General features: G+C 35.1%; 1 protein-coding gene and 1 pseudogene across 1 annotated transcript in view; one reads left to right on the plus strand and one right to left on the minus strand.

Annotated features, from left to right (window-relative positions):
• CNTN1 (contactin 1) overlaps positions 1 to 20,137 on the plus strand; it is a 364,093-nt gene that overhangs the window by 44,573 nt on the left and 299,383 nt on the right. The window lies entirely within an intron of this gene.
• On the minus strand, positions 8,522 to 10,358 carry LOC125918966 (elongation factor 1-alpha 1-like; annotated as a pseudogene).

Here is a 20,137-nt window from a genome sequence, read left to right on the forward strand (position 1 = left end):
TTACTGAGGGCCTCTTAAAGTGTTTTATTTATTCATTTAAAAATAATCATTGAATAATAACCATGTGCCAGGCATTTTGCTCTTGTCTGCCTTTTTAAACCTTTCACTGTAAACTTCAGCATGCGGGTTGAGTAGAGGGATGGAAAAAAGAAATGGCTCAGCAACATAGTTTGCTATTAGATTTTGAAAATATTTTGATGTGAATTATTTTGATTTCCTTTGAAGTTTTAAGACTGTTGGTGTTTTTATTTTTTTAAAAAAATTTAAATGTTTATTTCTGAGAGAGAGAGAGACAGAGTGCAAGTGGGGGAGGTGCATAGAGAGAGAGAGGGAGACACAGAATCTGAAGCAGGTTGCAGGCTCCAAGATGTCTGCACAAAGCCCAAAGAGAGGCTTGAACTCACAGACCATGAGATCATGACCTGAGCCGAAGTTGGATGCTCAGTTGAATGATCCACCCAGGCACCCCAAGACTGTTGGTGTTTTTATTGATCTGTGCTCCCCATCTATATTATCAGAAGGACAAATTTGTCTGGTACAAAAAAAAAAGCTTAAAGAAAAAAAGCTTAAAAATCATTGTCTTGGTTTTAGAAATACGCACTTGACCAAAAGGTACCTTGTAGGCTTTGTGGGACCTAGAGTTAATGAATTCAATTCATCTCGGATTTGCAAAGCCCTGTGGTTTAGTTTCATTTCAAAAGAGCTGAAATTCTGTACAAAATAAATCCACAAATGACTTTGGCAATAAAATCTCTCCATAAAGCAGGTTTTCATAGCACATTGAGTGAGAAACCAGCTATTTTATAAAATGGGTAGAAAGATATTTTTATTTTATGTTCTATTTTTTGTTTCACTTTGGAAATTCTACCTGTTTTCATGTAATTCCTAGCATGCATTTTACTCTAAATTGATTCTACTTGTTAAACACACGTGCGCACACACACACACACACACACACACACACAAATATTTGAGCACTTATATTCAAGCCGCTTTACTGGATTCAAGAACATTCGAGCATTCAGACAAATGTCTTTCCTTAAGGAATTAGTATTCTGTTTAAGGAAACAGATTATATGCTTGTTAACAGAAGGATTAATTTACTAATTGAACAAATGTTTATTGTGCTTTTCCAATATAGTAAGTTAGAGATATAGCTATAAAGATTATCTCCACTGTATGGAGTTTACATTCCATTTGAAGAGTTGGCCATAGAGTAGCATCAGAAATTAATAAAGACAGATGATGCTAAATTCTAAGAAGACAACAAAGAAGGGAGAGGGTAGAGTGATCATGCATGCCTGAATGTGCGTGTGTGTGTGGGTGTGTGTGAGTGAGTGTGTGTATGCGTGTGTGCGCATTCATGTGTATGTGTTTGTTTTAGTGAATCTTTTAGAAAAGGTAGTCATAGAAGGTCTTGTCAGAGAAGTAAGCCATGCAAAGATGTGTGGGAAGAATTGCATAGAAAAAAGGGGTAAAAGTGTAGGTTCCAGGAGTCTGGTGAGCAAGGGCAGAATGATAAATCCCAGAGCAGAAATGAGGACGCAGGGCAGGCAGCTGCAGAGTGATGTGTGATACTTTTGTCTTTCCTACTGAGTATAGGAAGCCAGTAGAGGCTTTTGAGCAAAGCTGTGACCTGATATGATTTGCATTTTTAAAATATCAGTTTGGCTGATATATGGAGAATGCATTGTGGAGAGCAAAAGAAGAAATAGTCTAGTCAGGAGGTTATTGCTGTAAAATGACAGCATAAATAACAATACAAGAAGTTTTAAGAAAAATAAGTGATAATGAGTGTTAATGGACTTGACTGATATGCTGTTAAAAAAATACTCCTTGATAGGAAGCTGTAATACAGAGAACGGTGAATCCATTATAGGCACTGGAGAACTGTTTTGATATAGGAGGTTTGAGTTTGCATTATTTCTTTTTAGGCAATGATTAGTACTAGTTGAGTGAAAAGGAGTATTCGTGAAGGAGCATATTAGGCAATAAAGCTGTATAGACAAGAGATGCAGATTGTGGATGGCATAAAATACAAGTTCAGGAATTTGTACTTCATTGTGTAGGCAGTGGGGGTCATTACAGATATTTGAAGAGGACAGGGGAATGTGCAGTTTGGTAGTGGTTTGTAGTACTGTCTAAAGAGCTAATACTGGACGGAAGAGGATCTGGGGAGTAAAGTAATAGGTGAAATAGGAGGCATCTGGGCAGAGGTCAGGGTTAGTGTTAATTATTAGGTGAGGAACGTTGGAAAGACTGTGTATTGAAGAGTTGAAGGAGAAGGAAGAATGAAAAATAACTCCAAGGTTTAAGTAAAAGATACATATCACTTTTAATCTCTTCAACAAACTACTGAGTGTCAGATGGGATTTTAACACCATCTGCAAAATGTTCTGAAAATCTAAAGTTTCTAAAGATTAGTTGTGCATAGATATAGTGCTGTATTCTCAAGATATTTTTTTTTTCATGTTGTAATATTTATACTTGAAAACTATTATGCTCATTTATAAATGTTGCTGTTGTTGTACTCAAGATACTTAAAACACAATGCAAAGTGAAAACTGTCTAAATAGAATTTTGGCTTTTATTCTCATTGTTTAATCATAAAAATTACATTAATATATTGGTTTCTAATGTCATATATTAGATGTTTTACTGCAAATGATTCATTGCTGATTCAATCAATGATTTCTCTACAAGTCTAACTGGATACCACCAAGCATACGAAAAAAGAGTGGGACAAAGAAGAATCAATCTAAGAAACAATTTAGCAGAAAAGAAAATGCTTTTCTCATAAACAATAGTTTAAAAATTATAGGTACAACATATATTTTTAAAAATTTTTAAATGTTTTTATTTATTATTGAGACAGAGAGAGACAGAGCATGAGCAGGAAAGGGGCAGAGAGAGAGGGAGAGATAGAATCCGAAGCAGGCTCCAGGCTCTGAGCTGTCAGCACAGAGCCTGACGTGGGGCTCAAACTCACGGACCGTGAGATCATGACCTGAGCTGAAGACGGACGCTTAATTGACTGAGCCACCCAGGTGCCCCTTTACAACATGTATTTTTAATCTATCTTTTCTTGCAGAGTTAAAATTACAATATTTTAAGACTGAAAACAGAACACCTTTTAGGTTCTTATACTTGCTTTTATATCGTAGCATTCTTGACATTAATGAATTGTTTCCATTTAATTCTTTGAATTGTTATTGCAATGATTAACTTGGTGTTCTTATTTATTAGTGCTAACTAAAGAGTACCAATTCTTTATTATGTCTCTGGATTCTATTGCATTTTGTAAGAATTGTCCAGGAACTAAACTATATGATAATTGTATACAGTTGTCCTTTTTAAAAGATTTTAGGTACATTGACATAAATTAATATTTATTGACTTCATACAGTGGACCAGGTATTATGGTAAAGTAGATACAGAGTATATTTAAAGTATACAGCCTATATCCCCATTGTCCACCTTTCAAGTTAACCCACCACAACTCAGTGATATTTTTACTGAAAAAATATTTCTTTGTATAATTATGCTTAGTCCAATACATGTGTTTGCAAATATTGGGAGGTATGTTAATACTCCCAATAGTATTAGATCATTCTCCCAATATCATGAGATATCTATCAAATGAAGGAAATAAAGCATCTTTGGGTAGATAGAAGACAGAATATAAGTTCAGTCTAATACTTTTTTTTTCAATGACCTGGTAGATGCGAGGTCCTGAGTGAATATTGACCAAAATGAATAATTACCTATATATATATATATATATATATATATATATATATAATAGCAATAATAGTAATTATACACATTAGTTCATTTAATTCTTCCAACAACCCAGGACCCAGCTCTTACTTATGATCACCCATTTTCATGGATAATAAAAATGAAGTTCAGAGGTTAAATAACATGACTCAAGTCATTGGATAGAAGAGCCACAGTTATAATCCAGGTATATATGACCTTGAGTGCTATAATGTACTCCTAATAACTACATATATTTTTCCTAATAACCATATTTTAATATAAATTAAAAGATACGTTAATTGGCCTATGCAAATGTTCAGTAAAATATGAGTTTTCCTGAACTTTAATCAAATTGTGTAAGATATTATGTTGACTTCCTTCTTCTTAGCATGTTACCATTGTTGTAGATGTATTTACTATGTTATCTGATTTGTGCTTTTGGATAATAACAACATAAAAAGTGAATTTAAAGGAAAGAAAATTGACGTAAAAATATCCATTTGGTTGTCACATGAAATAGTGTAAGTAAGAATTAGGAGGATCTGAACCTTGGATTGCAAGTAAAGTGTTTTGTGAGTGTTCTGCAAGACAAGCAAACATTTCTACTAAATTTTAATTTGATAAACAAGTGATGTCTTGTAATACAAGTAGTATATGGTGCCAGATGTCACACGATCACTGTTGACCAATGGTTCTTGAAATTTGCTTTAATATACAAGTGCTTTGGATTGCAAGCATTGCTCTTGAACAAATTATGCTCACACACCAAGGTTTTACTGTATATTAATTAGTATGATTGTACAAATAGTAAAAATGAATTATATAAATGATATTTAGGGAGTGCTTAATATGGGCCGGAGACTAGTATAAACCTAAGTCCTTGCTGTCATTGAGCCTATATTTCACAAAAAATAACTATATATACAGGTAATAGGTATATACACACAGTAATAGGTACTGTGAAGAACTTCAGTAAAGCTGGATAAGGGGGAAAAGAAATGTGGAGAAGAAGGGACATTGAGGTCTGAGGTGTTGGGGACAGGATATTCACTATTTTATATATTTGGTTAAGGAAGTGTTGAAATGGTCTCAAGAAGGAAGGAGTGATATACTGTGTCAAATGCCCCTATTGGTTCTATGAAAGAGAATTGAGGATTGGCCATTAATTTGGTGGTGCAGCAGACACTGGGGCCTTGACAAGAGCTGTTGCATAGATTGGGAAAAACAAAAGCCTAAATGAACTAGTTCAAGAGTTTGGGAAAAGAAGGGGAGATGGTATTAACACCTCTTTTGAGCCTTGCTGTAAATGAAAGCAGAAAAATGAAACAGTGGTTGGATGCAGATGTGGATCAAGAGAATTTGTTGTCATTTTTAAGATGGAAAGTTTTTAAAAATCAGGTTTGCATGATATTGAGAATCTTGGTTAGAGAGGAAAAATCAAGGAGGAAAGGGGGGTACAGATTTTGGAGTATTGTCTTTGAGTAGCTAAAAGGTATGGATAGATTCCAAGTATATAAGGAGAGACTAGCTCTAGGTAGGAGTAGGTCAGCTTATGCATATTAACAGAACAAAAGATGTGGTATATGGATACACATGAAAGTAAGTTGGTGGATGCGGTATTGGCAGTATTTAGGACTTCTCTTTTTTGGTTGTGTCTTCTTTTTCCCCCAAAGAAGTAGAAAGCATAGACATCAGCTGAGTGTCAGAAAAAAAATAAATATACAAGCGGGGGGAGCCAAGTGCGAAAACTCAAGACAACTCAGTTTGGTGAAAGAGGATTATAAAGAAAAAATGTTTATTTTGAGGATGTTATGTTTGAGGTTCTGTGGGTCATTCAAGAAGACAGGATATGCAATCTTTTTGCTCAGTCAGGAGATGAAATCTAGAGACAGTTTTGAATATTAGTGGCAGAGTTATGGTAATTTAAACCATGATGTAAAAGATATGGCCAGGAAGAACTAGCAAAGTGAAGAGAGGAGCCAAGGTCATAATTAAAGAATTTTATTATTTATTTAAGTAAGGGAAGCAATGCCAGAAATGGAGAAAGGAAGCAGAAAGGGACAAAGAAAACTAAGATATAAAATGGCAATAATAGTTATAAGAGAGAGTGTTCAGTTTTTCTTATTTTTAATATTTATTTATTTTCTTTAGTTTTTTAAAAGTTTATTCATTTATAGAGAGAAAGAGACAGAGTGAGAGCAGAGGAGGAGCTGAGAGAGAGGGAGATACAAAATCCGAAGCAGGCTCCTGGCTCTGAACTGTCAGCACACTGCCTGACATAGGGCTGGAACACATGAACCGCAAAATCATGACCTGAGCCGAAGTCTGACGCTCAACTGACTGAGCCACCCAGGCTCCCCTCTTTTTTTTTTTTTATTTTTAAGTTTATTTACTTATTTTGAGAGAGAGTTAATGCAAGTGGAGGAGAGTCAGAGAGAGAGAGATAGAGAGAGACACTCACAAGCTGACTCATGCTGCAAGCATAGCCCAATTCATAGCTTGAACTCAGGAACCGCAGCATCATGACCTGAGCTGAAACCAAGAGTCAGTTGCTTAAAAGACTGAGCCACCAAGGTGCCCCTGTAAATGTCATCTAATAGGATGAAGACTATAAAAAGACCATTACATTTTGATTATTAGGAAGTTATTGATTAACCTAAGAGTGGGTGATTTTGAAGCTATAATACAGGAACTGAAGTTTCAAGATATTTGATTATGATAGTGAAAGGAAACATCATGAGAGGTTAGTAGTTTTAAAGTGAGGTGGACCAGGGGCTCCTGAATGGCTCACCCAGTTAAATGTCTGACTCTTGGTTTTGGAGCAGGTCATGATCTCACTGGCCTGCCTCAGTGGCAGTGTGGATCCTGCTTGGGATTCTCTCTCTCTCTCTGCTCCTACCCCACTCACGTGTGCATGCGTGAGTGTGCATTCTCTCTCTCTGTGTGTCTCAAAATAAACAAACTTAAAAAAAATAAAGTGAGGTAGACAAAGGGAACTTTTATATTTTAATAAATTTTACTAAGTATCTTCTCTGTGCCAGACACTATTCCAGGTATCCTTAAACAAAGTGGATATTGTGAACAAATTTGACAAAAATCCCAGTCCTCAGTATCTTATATTCTAGTTTAGGTGGCTTCTTTTAGCCTAGAAAGCATTGAACATTTAAAATTTTCATATCAGGAGAAAGTCAAAGAAAAGACGAAAATAAACAGTGTGATTCTAGGGCACGGAAGAGCCAAAGGAAGTGCGTGGAGTCACTTGACATCACCAGAAAAAACCATGATAAGCTAGAAAATAGGCCTCCTTAATTTTCAGTTTATGGCATTTACATGGATGAGGATTTTGTACAAAAACGTGGTTCAATGAAAAGAAGAATATAATAGTTTTCAGAAGACTGTGGTGTTCTATATCCAAAACTTAAGCTATATGAGCGAAGGAAATAACCTTGAGAAACCATAGCTTCCTCACGTGTAAGAGTTCTATGTTCTATCAGAAGGTGGTGTTGCGTTGGTCAAATGGGATTATATATTCTCTAAAAAACCTTATAAATCAAAGATCTTTTTATAAGAAAATGATAATTGGTAAGGCATATCTGCAAAATCTTGTGACCTATTTTTTGTAGTTCTTAAAATCCAGCTTTTTATAATCATTTTTAATTTTTATTTATCTGAATATTTATCTGAATATGTTTAGAGTGAAACTACATCTTTTTATTTCACATTAAAAATTTTGTATTTGTAAAACACATTTATAAGACCCCCTGACTGTTTTTTATGTGTAAGTTAACAAAATATAGAATATATAATTTCCTTTGACCACTGGGCACTAACACAAGAACAAAGACTTTAGTATGCCCTGTGTGATCACATGTTTATAATAGATGAGGCTTGGCTTACAATGACTGCTTTGTTTGATGTTTATTAGCCCATGCCTTAGTGCAATTGAACTTGTCCTAAATTCACTGTTTCAGAGCTACGTGTGTAGCACATTCATTGTCCTATGAATGATGCTCTCTTGCTTCAGTCAAAAGACAATAACTTTAGGACTTTTCAGATTCTTTTCATTACACAGTCTAGAAACTCCTGTTAAAATATTGAAATGTGTAAAACAATGAAATATTTCAAATGGCAGACACTTTATGTGATATGATTTTGAAAAATATTTAACTATGTTATCTGCATGGGATCAGCTTTGTCTTTCATCCCCCATCTAGGTGCTAGTTTTAATGAGTGAGATCCAAGTATAGATTTCAATTTGTGGTCGTTTTATTTAATCCCAGATAGGACAATTTCATGGTACATTAAATTGCTTATAATTGTAATCTCTATTCCCAGGAGTTTCCAATAATTTTGAAGACTATTACTTAATGCTTTCAAATAATATCATAAAAGTTAAAGACTAAAAATTTGAAGTCTACAGAATTTTAAAGTCTACAGTGCTTTAGAATCTTTTTATATATGCATACCATATGATTTATAAAAGTAATAGTTCTGTATTTCCCCTTATTCTCTCTGCATTACTAAATCAAACAGATAAGTAATCAAAGTACTAAGGTAAAGAGGATATCTCATTCATCCATTTTTTGTTCTCATTAAACTTTTGTTTTAATGGGTCTCAAAATTCTGTGACAGATTTTTGTTCAAGTTGTTTCCATTAAAAAGTACTGATTTAAAAAAAATAATGGCTTAAAACTGCTACACACACACACACACACACACACACACGCACAAATGGTCCACAAAACATTCTCCTTTTCCTTCTTAAAGTTTTATGATGCATTGTTATCATTAACAAATCTTTTACTATTAAACTTAGATGGCCAATTGGCACAAGTAGTTCTGAGACCATTCTTCCACCATGGATTAAGACTGGGGTGACAGGCATTGGGGATGATATTCACACAGCCTTCTCAGCTTTCCGGGCAGATTTGGTGACCTTGCCAGCTCAGCTGCCTTCTTGTCCACTGCTTTGATGACACCCATAGCAACTGTCTGTTTCATGTCATGAACAGCACAATGGCCCAGATGATGACAGTCAGAGAAGATCTCAACACACATAGGCTTGCCAGGAACCATATCAATGATGGCGGTACTACCACATTTGAAGAACTTGAGACCATCTTCCAGTTTTTTTCCAGGATGATGATCAATCTTCTGCTTCAACTCAGCACACTTATAAGCAATATGAGCTGTGGGACAGTCCTGCACAGGTGCACATTCAGCACTGATTTGGTCTGGATGGTTGAGGATAAATATCTGAACTGGGAAGCCAGGTGCTGCCATCAGTGGGTCATTTTTGCTATCACCAGTCACATTGCCACAACAAACATCTTTGACAAATAACGTTCTTGACATTGAAGCCCACATTGTCCCTAGGAAGAGCCTCCCTCAAAGCCCACTGTGTATTTCAATAGATTTTACTTCTGTTGTAATATCGACTGGAGCAAAGGTGACCATCGTGCTAGTCTTCACTCAGCCCACAGGGACAGTACTAATACCACCGATTTGTAGATGTCCTGAAAGGGTAGACACAAGTGCTTGTCAGTTGGATGAGTTGGTGACAGAATGCAATCCAGAGCTTCAAGCAGTTGTGGTTCCACTGATATTGCCATCTTTACGGGTGGCTTTCCATCCCTTGAACCAAGGCGTGTTAGCACTTGGCTCCAGCATGTTGTCACCATTCCAACCAGAAATTGGCACAAATGCTACTGTGTCAGGGTTGTAGCCAATTTTCTTAATTAGGTGCTGACTTCCTTAACAATTTCCTTGTATCTCTTCTGGCTGTAGGGTGTCTCAGTGGAATCCACTTTGTTAACACCAACATTTAGTTGTTTTACACCCAGTGTGTAAGCCAGCAAGTCATGCTCACAGGTTTGCCCATTCTTGGAGATACCTGCTTCAAATTCACCAACACCAGCAGCAGCAATCAGAAGAGCACAGTCAGCCTGAGATGTGCCTGTAATCATGTTTTTGAAAAAGTTTCTGTGTCCTGGAACATCACTGTTGATGTCGGTCTCGGTGTTGCTGGTCTCGAATTTCCACAGGGAGATATCACTGGTGGTACCACATTCGCATTCAGTTTTCAGTTTATCCAAGACCCAGGCATACTTGAAGGAGCTCTTTCCCATCTTGGCACCCTCCTTCTCAAATTTTTTGATAGTTCTTTTGTCGATCCCACATTGAGCAGTAGAGGTAGCCTTGCTCGAATCTACATGTCCAATGACAATGATGTTGATGTGAGTCTTTTCCTTTCCCATTTTGGTTTAGGTTTAGCAGTGGTTTTTACAACATCTGTGTTCTGGTGGCAAACCCATTGCAAAAAAAGTCAATCCATTTATTTTTTGATTAGAACTGAAGTTCAGAAATACTCTCTGACTGCCCAATCCACATGGTTGGCATAGAGAGCCTAGAATCTCCTCATTGCTGCGCTAGATGTCATTGCCCTTGGTGGCTTTCATAAAATATCTGCAAATATTTTGGTGGGGGTGGTCGTGAAGAACCTGCAATAAACTAATTGTTCCTGTGCAAGGACCTACAAACCATGTGACTACCTTGAGGCACTAATGATTTCTGACCAATTCCCACTTAAAAAAGTAGAGAGAAGAAAACTTTACTCTTCTCAACTTGCCTCCTTCCTCTTCATCATCTTCAATATTTGTTGCTTTCTTAACTTTCTAAATATACTGCTGTAAAAAAAGGTGGAAAATACTGAAGAAAATTGCAATTACCCATAGCTCCATAACTGAGAATAGTTACTCCAAATACTTTGCTATCTTATCATTTTTTGGTATATTATTTATAATAAATATTATAATGAATACTTTAGGAAGATGAGATCACTTATTTTATACTATTTTGTAGTACTATTTTATACTATTTTGTAGGATGTGGGAGGGTGCCTGGAGTAATATCAGCTACCCTCACATATTCTTCAAGATTATGATTTTTGTTGCCATATCACATTCTAACATAAAGATATATTATAATTTATGTAATCTCCTATGGTCGGGAATTTATATTATTTTTAATTTTTTGCTGTTATAAAACAGCCACATTTTTTAGACCTTTGCTTTATATTGTCAAGTTACCTTCAGGGAGTTATCAGCTGATAACAAGTATGAAAATACTTTCTTGTATGTTTCATAATATAGGGTACACTACATTAGAGATAGAAATATAGGCATTGGGGTGGAAGTATGTTGTACATCTATATATATAGGTATGTGTATATTGTGCATGTATATGTATATATGTATATATAAGCAAGAATAATATATCACCTTTGTTTTTTAATATTATTAAATATGTGTAAAGTTAAATATTTTTCATATGTTACTGGCTATCTATACATCTTCTTCTGAATTTCTTAACCATGAGAATTACCCACTTTTTTCTTTTGAGCGATAATTTGTAACAGTTATTTATGTTTTAATATTTTCTCTCTATTAATTATTTTGCAAATTTTCACCAGGTTTTCAATATATTTAGAGTTTTGGCTTTACTTAATCTACCTATTTTTGTTTTGATTTGAAGTGCCATAATTATCACATTTAATGTTAGGTTTGTTTATTGCCTCTATTAAAAAATTCTATTTCTGTTTTTAGTATCATTCTTCATGCTATTATGCTTTATAATTTTGTTTTTGGCTTTATAATATGACTTAATACTTAAAAAATTTTTTTAAATGTTTATTCATTGTTTTGAGAGAGAGAGAGATGGAGCATGAGCAGAGGAGGGACAGAGAGAGAGGGAGACACAGAATCTGAAGCAGGCTCCAGGCTCCAAGCTGTCAGCACAGAGCCTGTCATAGAGCTCTAACTCACGAACCACAAGATCATGATCTGAGCCAAAGTCGGATGTTTGACCAACTGAGCCACCCAGGTGCCCCATGACCTAATACTTTTAACACAACCACAGCTTCATCAATTCAGTAAATTTAAAAAAAGAAAATACAGGGTTAGTCTTATCATTTATTCTTCCAGAAAAAAAAAATATTTATTTTATTATTTCCTAAAGAAAATTATCTGGGAACAAACAAGTTACACCAAGTTTGTATGTTGATAAGAATGAACAGTGAGTGTAGAAAGAAACTGTTGACCCAAGAAGACAAGGGGAGATTTGCTGAAGTGATGCTGGTAGGGTAGAGGGATGGGATCTTATGTACAAGTGGCAGTTGTGGTTTTGTAGAATAACACTTACATGGTGTTTATTCAGTAAGGATGGAATGAGGGAAGACATGTTCACAGTTGTAGGAGAGAACAATAAGTATGAACTTGTAATCTAGGACAGTGGGAGACTAAATAGTCTGTTTTAACAGCTCTTCTTAGGATACTGTTTATGAATGTAAGGCAAAACCATTCAGTATGATTCTATGCTGTGATTTGTTTTTCTAGCCATGTTCAGATACATAGATGTGGGCATAGAATAGATGGAATTGATTTTAACTAGGGTTGGATTTATTCAAGAATAGAATAAAGCAAGAAAGGGGCAAGAAAGTTGGAGTTTTATATAGTGGAGTGATTTCAGTGATGTACCATAAAATTTATGATAAGAAAGGAAAGTGGTGAAGGCAAGAGTTGGGAGTGGAATAATAGGAAACAAGTGGTAAATCCATGGATTGTAGGTCCTGCTGGGATAAGAGAGTTATTCGAGTCAGGGTACTTAGAGGTAGTGAACTGGTAAGAAAGGAGGAGTAGTAGTCAGGGCATGTGGTGTTAGAAATTGAGATTATGGAGGGGTTTTCTTCTTTTTTTAAATGTTTATTTCTGAGAGAGAGAGAGAGACAAGCAGGGGCGAGAGAGAGAGAGACACAGAATCTGTAGCAGTCTCCAGCCTCTGTGCTGTCAGCACAGAGCCAAATGTGGGGCCCAAACCCACAAACCATGAGACCATGACCTGAGCCAAAGTCGAACTCTTAACTGACTGAGCCACCCAGTGGGAGGAGTTTTCTGATGGATATGACCAGAGGAGCTGAGGTAGTGTTGATGACAAGATCACTGAATGAGGTTGAGATGAGATTAGTGTTGGAGGTTTTGACAGTAAATAAAGATTTCTGAGAACTGGGTAGGTGACTGCACCAAGAAGAGGTACTCTATCAAAATTGAGGGTTGATATGGAGAGCTCATGTACTAGATGTTCCTCATGCCTAGAACATTTTCCACCAGACCACTGCCCCCCCATAGTTTGTTCCTTCTCATTAATTTGGTCTTTGCCTAAGTATCACCTCCTTCAAGAGGCTTTGCCCATCATCCAATCTAAAATAGTCCCTAAGGCATGCTCTACTTTGTTTTTTATTTGTTTTATATTTTAAACCCATTTATAACTAACTGAAACTAACTTGTTTATTTATTTGTTTTCATACACTGGTTCTCTTATAGAATACAAATATTTTGAAAACAGTGATTTTGCATATCTTGTTTGTGGCAGATTTCCCCAACTTATGATTACTGACATGTAGTAGGCAGTCAATAACTCAATGTTGAATGAATGAATGAACATTTATAGGGTTCAATATCATTTCCCACTTTCCTGTGACTTCTTCCAAAATCCAAATATACTTTTTAAAGGAATTTTCCAACTCAGAGTATTCATTCATCTTATAAGAATTGCTATTCACAACCTTCTCCTCACAAAAGGTGAATTAGTAACACAAGTAAGAAGAAGGTATAAAGTTGTTTTGTTTGTCTTATGATAGTTATTAGTTAGGACTCAAAGATGTTGTCACTCATTACTTCCAGAAATTCTTACCAGCAGAATAATGAAGTATAGTTATATCTCCTGATTTATTGGTTTCAACCATCACTTTTCCTGTTATGATCAGCCAATAGTCAGCTTTTCACAGATTAGCACCCACAACTGTAAAATTGAATCTCCCCTATGTGTGACCATAACCTTTGCTTCCTTTTTTTGAAAAAAGATTAAAGATAAATTGACAATCTTGTTAATCAGTAAAAAAGTAAAAATAGAACAATTTATATTCAGTTTTTTATATTAAAAATCTTTATATTTTTGTGCTAAATACAAAGTACTAGAGATCAATTTATGTTCTTATATTTTGTCAATAAGTAGAAAGGTTATATAATTAGTTAACATGCTATTTAGTTTATATGTAGAAAACTATATATAGCATGGTTATAGTAGAATGAGTCCTTGGTGTTGTCAAGGATTAATTAAGATAACAAATGTAAATTAGTTTCCCCTTTTTTTCTTTCTAACAGACCAGATATGTGTTATTCATCTTCTTAGACAGAATAAAACTATCCACCTTAATTTGATGCCCAAGGCAAGAAATTTTTTCCACATTGTAGATGGTTATTATGAAGCATGATTCTAATTGTCGCTGCTCTATTTTTATGAAGTACCATTCTGTAATCACATCAGTGATTTAATGTTTCTAATCATTTACATTTTTAAGCCTCTGGTATTATGAATATTTTACACAGTAGTTGATTTATGTTTGTATATTCAGTATATTTCAAGTTTAAGACAAAATGTTCTTTTGTGTTTTGAGAATTTTCAAGGCAACTTAGAAATCTACCATTTTAAATTCTGCCATTTAATGAGCACTAAAAATGAAAGGCCCTGTATCAGCCAGATTGGGCTGCCACAACATAATACATTAAGCTAGATGGTTTAAACAACAGAAATTTATTTGTCACAGTTCTGGATGCTGGGAAGTCCACGATCATGGCTGGGTTCTGGTGAGAATTCTCTTCCTACATTGCAGATGGCCATTTCTCATTGTGTCCTCACATGGTACAGAGAGGAGACAGCAAACTCTATAGTGTCTGTTCTTATAAGAACATTATAAGAAGGCTCCTCTCTTATGATGTCATTTAAACCTAATTATCTCCCAAGGCCCCAACCTCAAATACAATCACTTTTGGAGTTGGAGCTTCACCATATGAAGTTGGAGAGGTACAATTCAGTCCATAGCAGACTTTGAGCTAAAAAATACACACAACGTTTTTGAAGTAAAAATCAGATACAGTATAATTGCAAGAGGTTACCATCATTTAGATTTTCTGTTGGAATGTAGCCCTCTGTAGCTGCTTCAAAATTGTGTTTTATATACATTATAAAACATGTATGGACACTCTGCATTATAAAGTTTTACATCCAAGTAGACTATGGGACCTGGTTCTTTTTTGTTTTATTTTGTGTGTATTATGAAAAATTTCTTATATGTTCAAAACTAGACAGAAAAGTCTAATGAATTCTTAATGCACCCATGACCCAGTTTCAGCAGTTACCAACTCAAGGTGAATCTGTTTTTTTTTTTCCCTTACCTCACCCACTGTATATAACTTGCCTCCAGTCTGGAATCAACCATTTCCTCCAAGTTCTTTGATTCATTTAGTCTTCAGTTTTGTTGCTAAGGGATCTCTAATGGTTGCTTATTGGGTTTTTCATTCATTTGTTTTGTTGAAAGAGTAAGAAAAATGTTTTGATTTTGAACATAAAATACATTATGAGTTCATACTGATTTTTGCAATTAAAACTCAAGGCTTCAGGAAGTTTAGTTAATTTCTTCCAGAAACTAGAAATCTCAAGTAGATTCTCTTGCTCAACTTATCCATAAACCCCAATGGGGTATTTCTAGACAGACAAATGATATGGTAGAACAAGATACATGGGGAACAAGATGAGAAGATAAGTTGCAGAGTGGGGATGAAATCCAAAATGACAGATATTTTAAAAGTAGGACCCATTAAACTTGGTGACTGATCAGATGGATCTGAAATTAGGCAAAATCATGATTGCCACATTTTAGACATGAGTCACTGTGTGGGTAGCTGTTCTTTTTAATCAGATGGAAATATAGGGACAGAAGTGGATGTCAGAGGGTGGGAGATGTTGAGTTTGTTTTGGAAGGGGCTAAAGGGTCCATGGGAAATTTCCAAGTATTACGTCCAGTAGATAATTGAAAACAGGAATGTGGACTTTAGAAGAGATATTGGTAGTGGAAGTAGATTTGAGAATCATATATTAATAGTAATGAAAACCAGAATGGGTAACATTTCTCAAGGAGAGTTAGTAGAATAAAGAGAAAACAAAAATGATCAGGATAAAAAAAAATTAAGAATTTTATATGCCTTATTCAAAATTCTTTTGCCATGTAAAACATGTCTGCGTTTTATAAAGTTATTTTAAAGGAACCAAATGTAACAAATCAAAAAGATGATACATTTTTAACATACCCAATAAGGGTATTTGAAAATTTCCAATTTAATTTATATTCTATCTACTCTGGTAATTACTACTAGTCAAATGGTACTATGACATAAAATTTTTACTCTTCAATTATTTCTTTATAATGGAATTGCCTTACTTTATTTTTAGTATGCATTATTCTTATGTTACTTAAAAACCACTTGGAAAGTTATCAAACTGAGATAATTTTCCATCCACTTTTTTGATTTTTTTTCTAAGTGAAAATATCTTTTAAGTGTTTTTTTTTTAATTGACTTTTCTAACCTAATAAAAATTGAAAGGATCATATATTAATGATTCTGCAGTCTTTGAATTCATGTTCCTATAAGTGAAAATCTTAATCTAAGAAATTATTTCATTGCAATATCTCAATTTGTTAGCTTATACCTCTATGGACAGATCACAATAATTTAAAACTTAATTTTATTTCCAGTAGAAATGGAGATTGGCTTTACAATCTTACTTTACATTCTTATTATATTTTGTTATCTTTTAAAATTCTTCATGGCATTTGTGTCACAGTTTATCATTTATATATTATTTATAGTTGTCATGTTAGTTAATTCTTACAACTCTGTGACGTGGGTATTAGTAATGCCATTTTAGGGAAAAGGATATCTCACATCAGAATTCAATGTCGTACAGTTTGTAAAGGTTGCGAGGGCCCTCAACTCAGCTCCTCCTCCTCTATATCCAGGGTTCTTTGACCATACTTGAGCAATTGCAAAATGATACCCTATTTTTTTAAAGCATTTGCTGTATGCCTCTTACAAGCCCCTTGGGAGCACGCTGTAAGTTAGGAGATTATATCCTTTATAGACAATGGCTAGGCCTGACTAATTCCACACCCCACCCTACCCCCCATTTTTTTTTAAACTAGGTACGAGGGTCTCCTATGAAACTGAAACAAATACTACATTTTTGGGATCATAACAAAGAAAGGTTATTTTCATCTCTAACAGTTCCTGGCTGGTCACAGTGTTCCATGCCACAGAAAAGCCTGAATGATTTCTTTAAAGAAAGCACTGAAGCCAAGAATTAGCATTCTTTCTGGCTGAACTGCAATTGCACACAGGTTGGCTTCTCAATTTTGCAGCAGTGTTTCATTAGGTCAGCTGAAAGGCTGCCCCCTCTGCTCTAAAGCAAAATGGTAAACGTGGACAAGGAAAGGGAGCTGGAGCAAGAAAGTATCTCTCAAATTTCCGAAATTTTAAATAATTGAAACCTTAATGCTTATTTCAATCGAGGACTATTTGTTTTTATGTTAGTGTACATAAGCACCTGGTTTTTTGGTCTTTTTGTTTTGTTTGCTTGTTGGTTTTGTTTTGTTTTATGTAACTACTCGAGCTCTGGTGGTCTTCCCTAAAGCAGTGTGCAGTGAGGATCAGTGTGAGCCATGCCTCTAGAAGCAGCATCAGCAAAGGGTCTGAGAGAGTACAGGTGCTTTCTAGTTGTAAATAATTATTATAAATTATAAAGTTACACTATAGTGTTTCTGTATTGAAGTATAAAGAATTTATTATTGTTATTTGTGGATTCAAAATGCTTAAAAAAACTTCATAGGTGGGATAACGTCATCAAGGTGACATTAAATAGTTATAATAATATATTTACCTGAAGCATATGAGGAATTTGATTATTATTAAGAAGGGGAGAAGACTAGCACTCTATTAAATTGGAGCTCCTTAAAATTCTTTTGGAATAGCAGCAGAATATAAAGTGCATCTCATGAGTGTCCATGGCTGACAATTAAAATTCTATTTATAAGTATGGAAAAATAATAAAAGTATAGATTTAGTGTTTAATGATATGTATACTGACATTGATGAATTGAACAACTGTAGCTATTCTACAATAAACCAGTGCAAGATAAACAAACGGCAGGTGTGAGGACTTATTTAGCTAGATATAGTATATAATATCTTTTCTTTACTTAAATTTTTAATATTCTGTTCATCGGGGATTTTTGCTTTAATTTTGATGTTTTAGAATATTCCATTAAAATATTACTTACCTTGGGGTGCTTGGGTGGCTCAATAGGTTAAGCATCTGACTTTGGCTCAGGTCATGATCTCACAGTTCATGAGTTCGAGTCTGGCGTTGGGCTCTGTGCTGACAGCTCCAAGCCTGGAGCCTGCTTTGGATTCAGTGTCTTCCTCTCTCTCTGCCCCTTCCCTGCTCATGCTCTGTCTTTCTCTCTCAAAAATAAATAAACCATTTAAAAATAATATTACTTGTCTTGATTACTGAATTTGGGGAGGTTCCTCTTAAATTTTTCCCTTCTGACAAGTGCCTTACTGTTACCATCATGGGCTTGGCCCTGGATTGTTTAGATATTTTAAGGCAATAATAAATTGCACTGCTTGTGGAACTATACCTATATTTTACCCATTATCTTTACTAGTTGCTTGTAATATCTCTTTGAGACAATGTTATTAGGGGAGAAAAAGAGAGTTACATATTGAGGGGAGAAAACACAGGGCTTCAGGACTATATTGTTGAGAAGTGAGAAGAGAGGTTTTAGATCCTTTTGCATTCTGGTACAATGTTATTTCTAGAGGTCATGAAATTGAAACTATACTCCCATCAAGTTTGAAGACACTGTGTGGCCTTAGTTATGCCAGGCTTTATATTTCAATAAATACTACCAAAAACTTCTGTATGAAGCAATCAGGTTATTTGAGCCCCTCAAAGGATGCCAATTTCACCTGGAGAGAGGGTCCCTTGTATAACAGATTGGTGGTCTTCAAAATCCCTGTTATTCTAGAGAGGCACATTCACTAAGTTGGCCATCTGGAAAAAGAATAGGTCTCAGGACCAGTGTTTGATTTTCAGAGGAAGTAATTAAGATCCTTTTAAGCTTATTCTAAAGACCAGTTGAGGTGTTGTATTATTTAAAACTGGAAATAACACTTGTGCCAGAAAAATTAAATTTATACATAAAAAGTATATAAAAATGAATGAGCCTGGGTGGCTCAGCTGGTTAAGTGTCCCAAGTCTTGATTTTGACTCAGGCTCAGTCATGATCTCGTGGCTCACGGGTTCAAGCCCTGTGTTGGGCTCCAGGCTGACGGGGTGCAGAGCCTGATTGGGATTCTCTCTCTCTCACTCTCTCTCTCTCTGCTCCACCCCTTCTCTGTCTAAAAATAAATAAATAACCTTAAAAAAAAAACCAAATTTTTCTACCTCAAAATTTTAAATATTGCCTTTTGTTAACTATCTGTGTATATATCAGAGCTTTGGATATTTAGGCCATGATAACAATGTTTAAAGGGTGTCTGTACAGACACTTAGGTGGCTCAGTTAAGCATGTGACTTCAGCTCAGGTCATGACCTTGTGGTTCCTGAGTTCAAGCCCTGCATCAGGCTCTGTGCTGACAGTTTGGAACCTGGAGCCTGCTTCAGATTCTGTGTCTCCTTCTCTCTCCCCTCTCCTCACTCACACTCTGTCTTTGTGTCTCTCTCTCTCTCAAAAATAAACATTAAAAAAAAAAAAAGTGTCTGTATAGTTAATATCAATTTGCATATTAAGGTTGAAATTGTAATTTTAGTGGTTAGATGCTGCCATAAGGAGTACAGAAGGCTTAAGAGATAACATATAATTAACAAAAATATAATCACAAGAATTGCTCAAATGTGTGTATAAAAATGATGATCAGAGACTGCAAAAAAGGCTGAGACTGGCCTGGCTTGATTAATGCTTTTTCTATTACTTTCTCTAATCTGAAAAACATGCTATATGCAAAATAATAAATATGAAATATGAAACAATTAAATTTTACTAGTGACAGTGAAATAAGCAGAAACAGGTACATTATGAAACTAATGATGTGGAAACTTCCTTATTAGGATTTCAATTTTAATTAATTGTTTTCCAATCCCATGACTTGAATCTTGCTTTGCTTATCAAGTTAGAAGCCTCAGTGCATTTCCATTTGTTGATAAAATATTTTGTGCATGTAGTAGAGAAGACTTCTCCAAGGAAAACCTAGGAAAGAAATCCATATGGTCTCATGAAATCCTTAGACATATATGTTATTCCAGTAGGAAATCACGTTAGGAAAATCTCATTATACTATATCTAAAAGAAAAAAAAAAAAAACAAGAACAAAAAATGGCACCTGTGAAAGTTAGTTCACTTGCTCAGAATCACAGTTTGAAC

Source organism: Panthera uncia, chromosome B4, assembly GCF_023721935.1.
Source record: "Panthera uncia isolate 11264 chromosome B4, Puncia_PCG_1.0, whole genome shotgun sequence".
Lineage (NCBI taxonomy): Eukaryota > Metazoa > Chordata > Mammalia > Carnivora > Felidae > Panthera > Panthera uncia.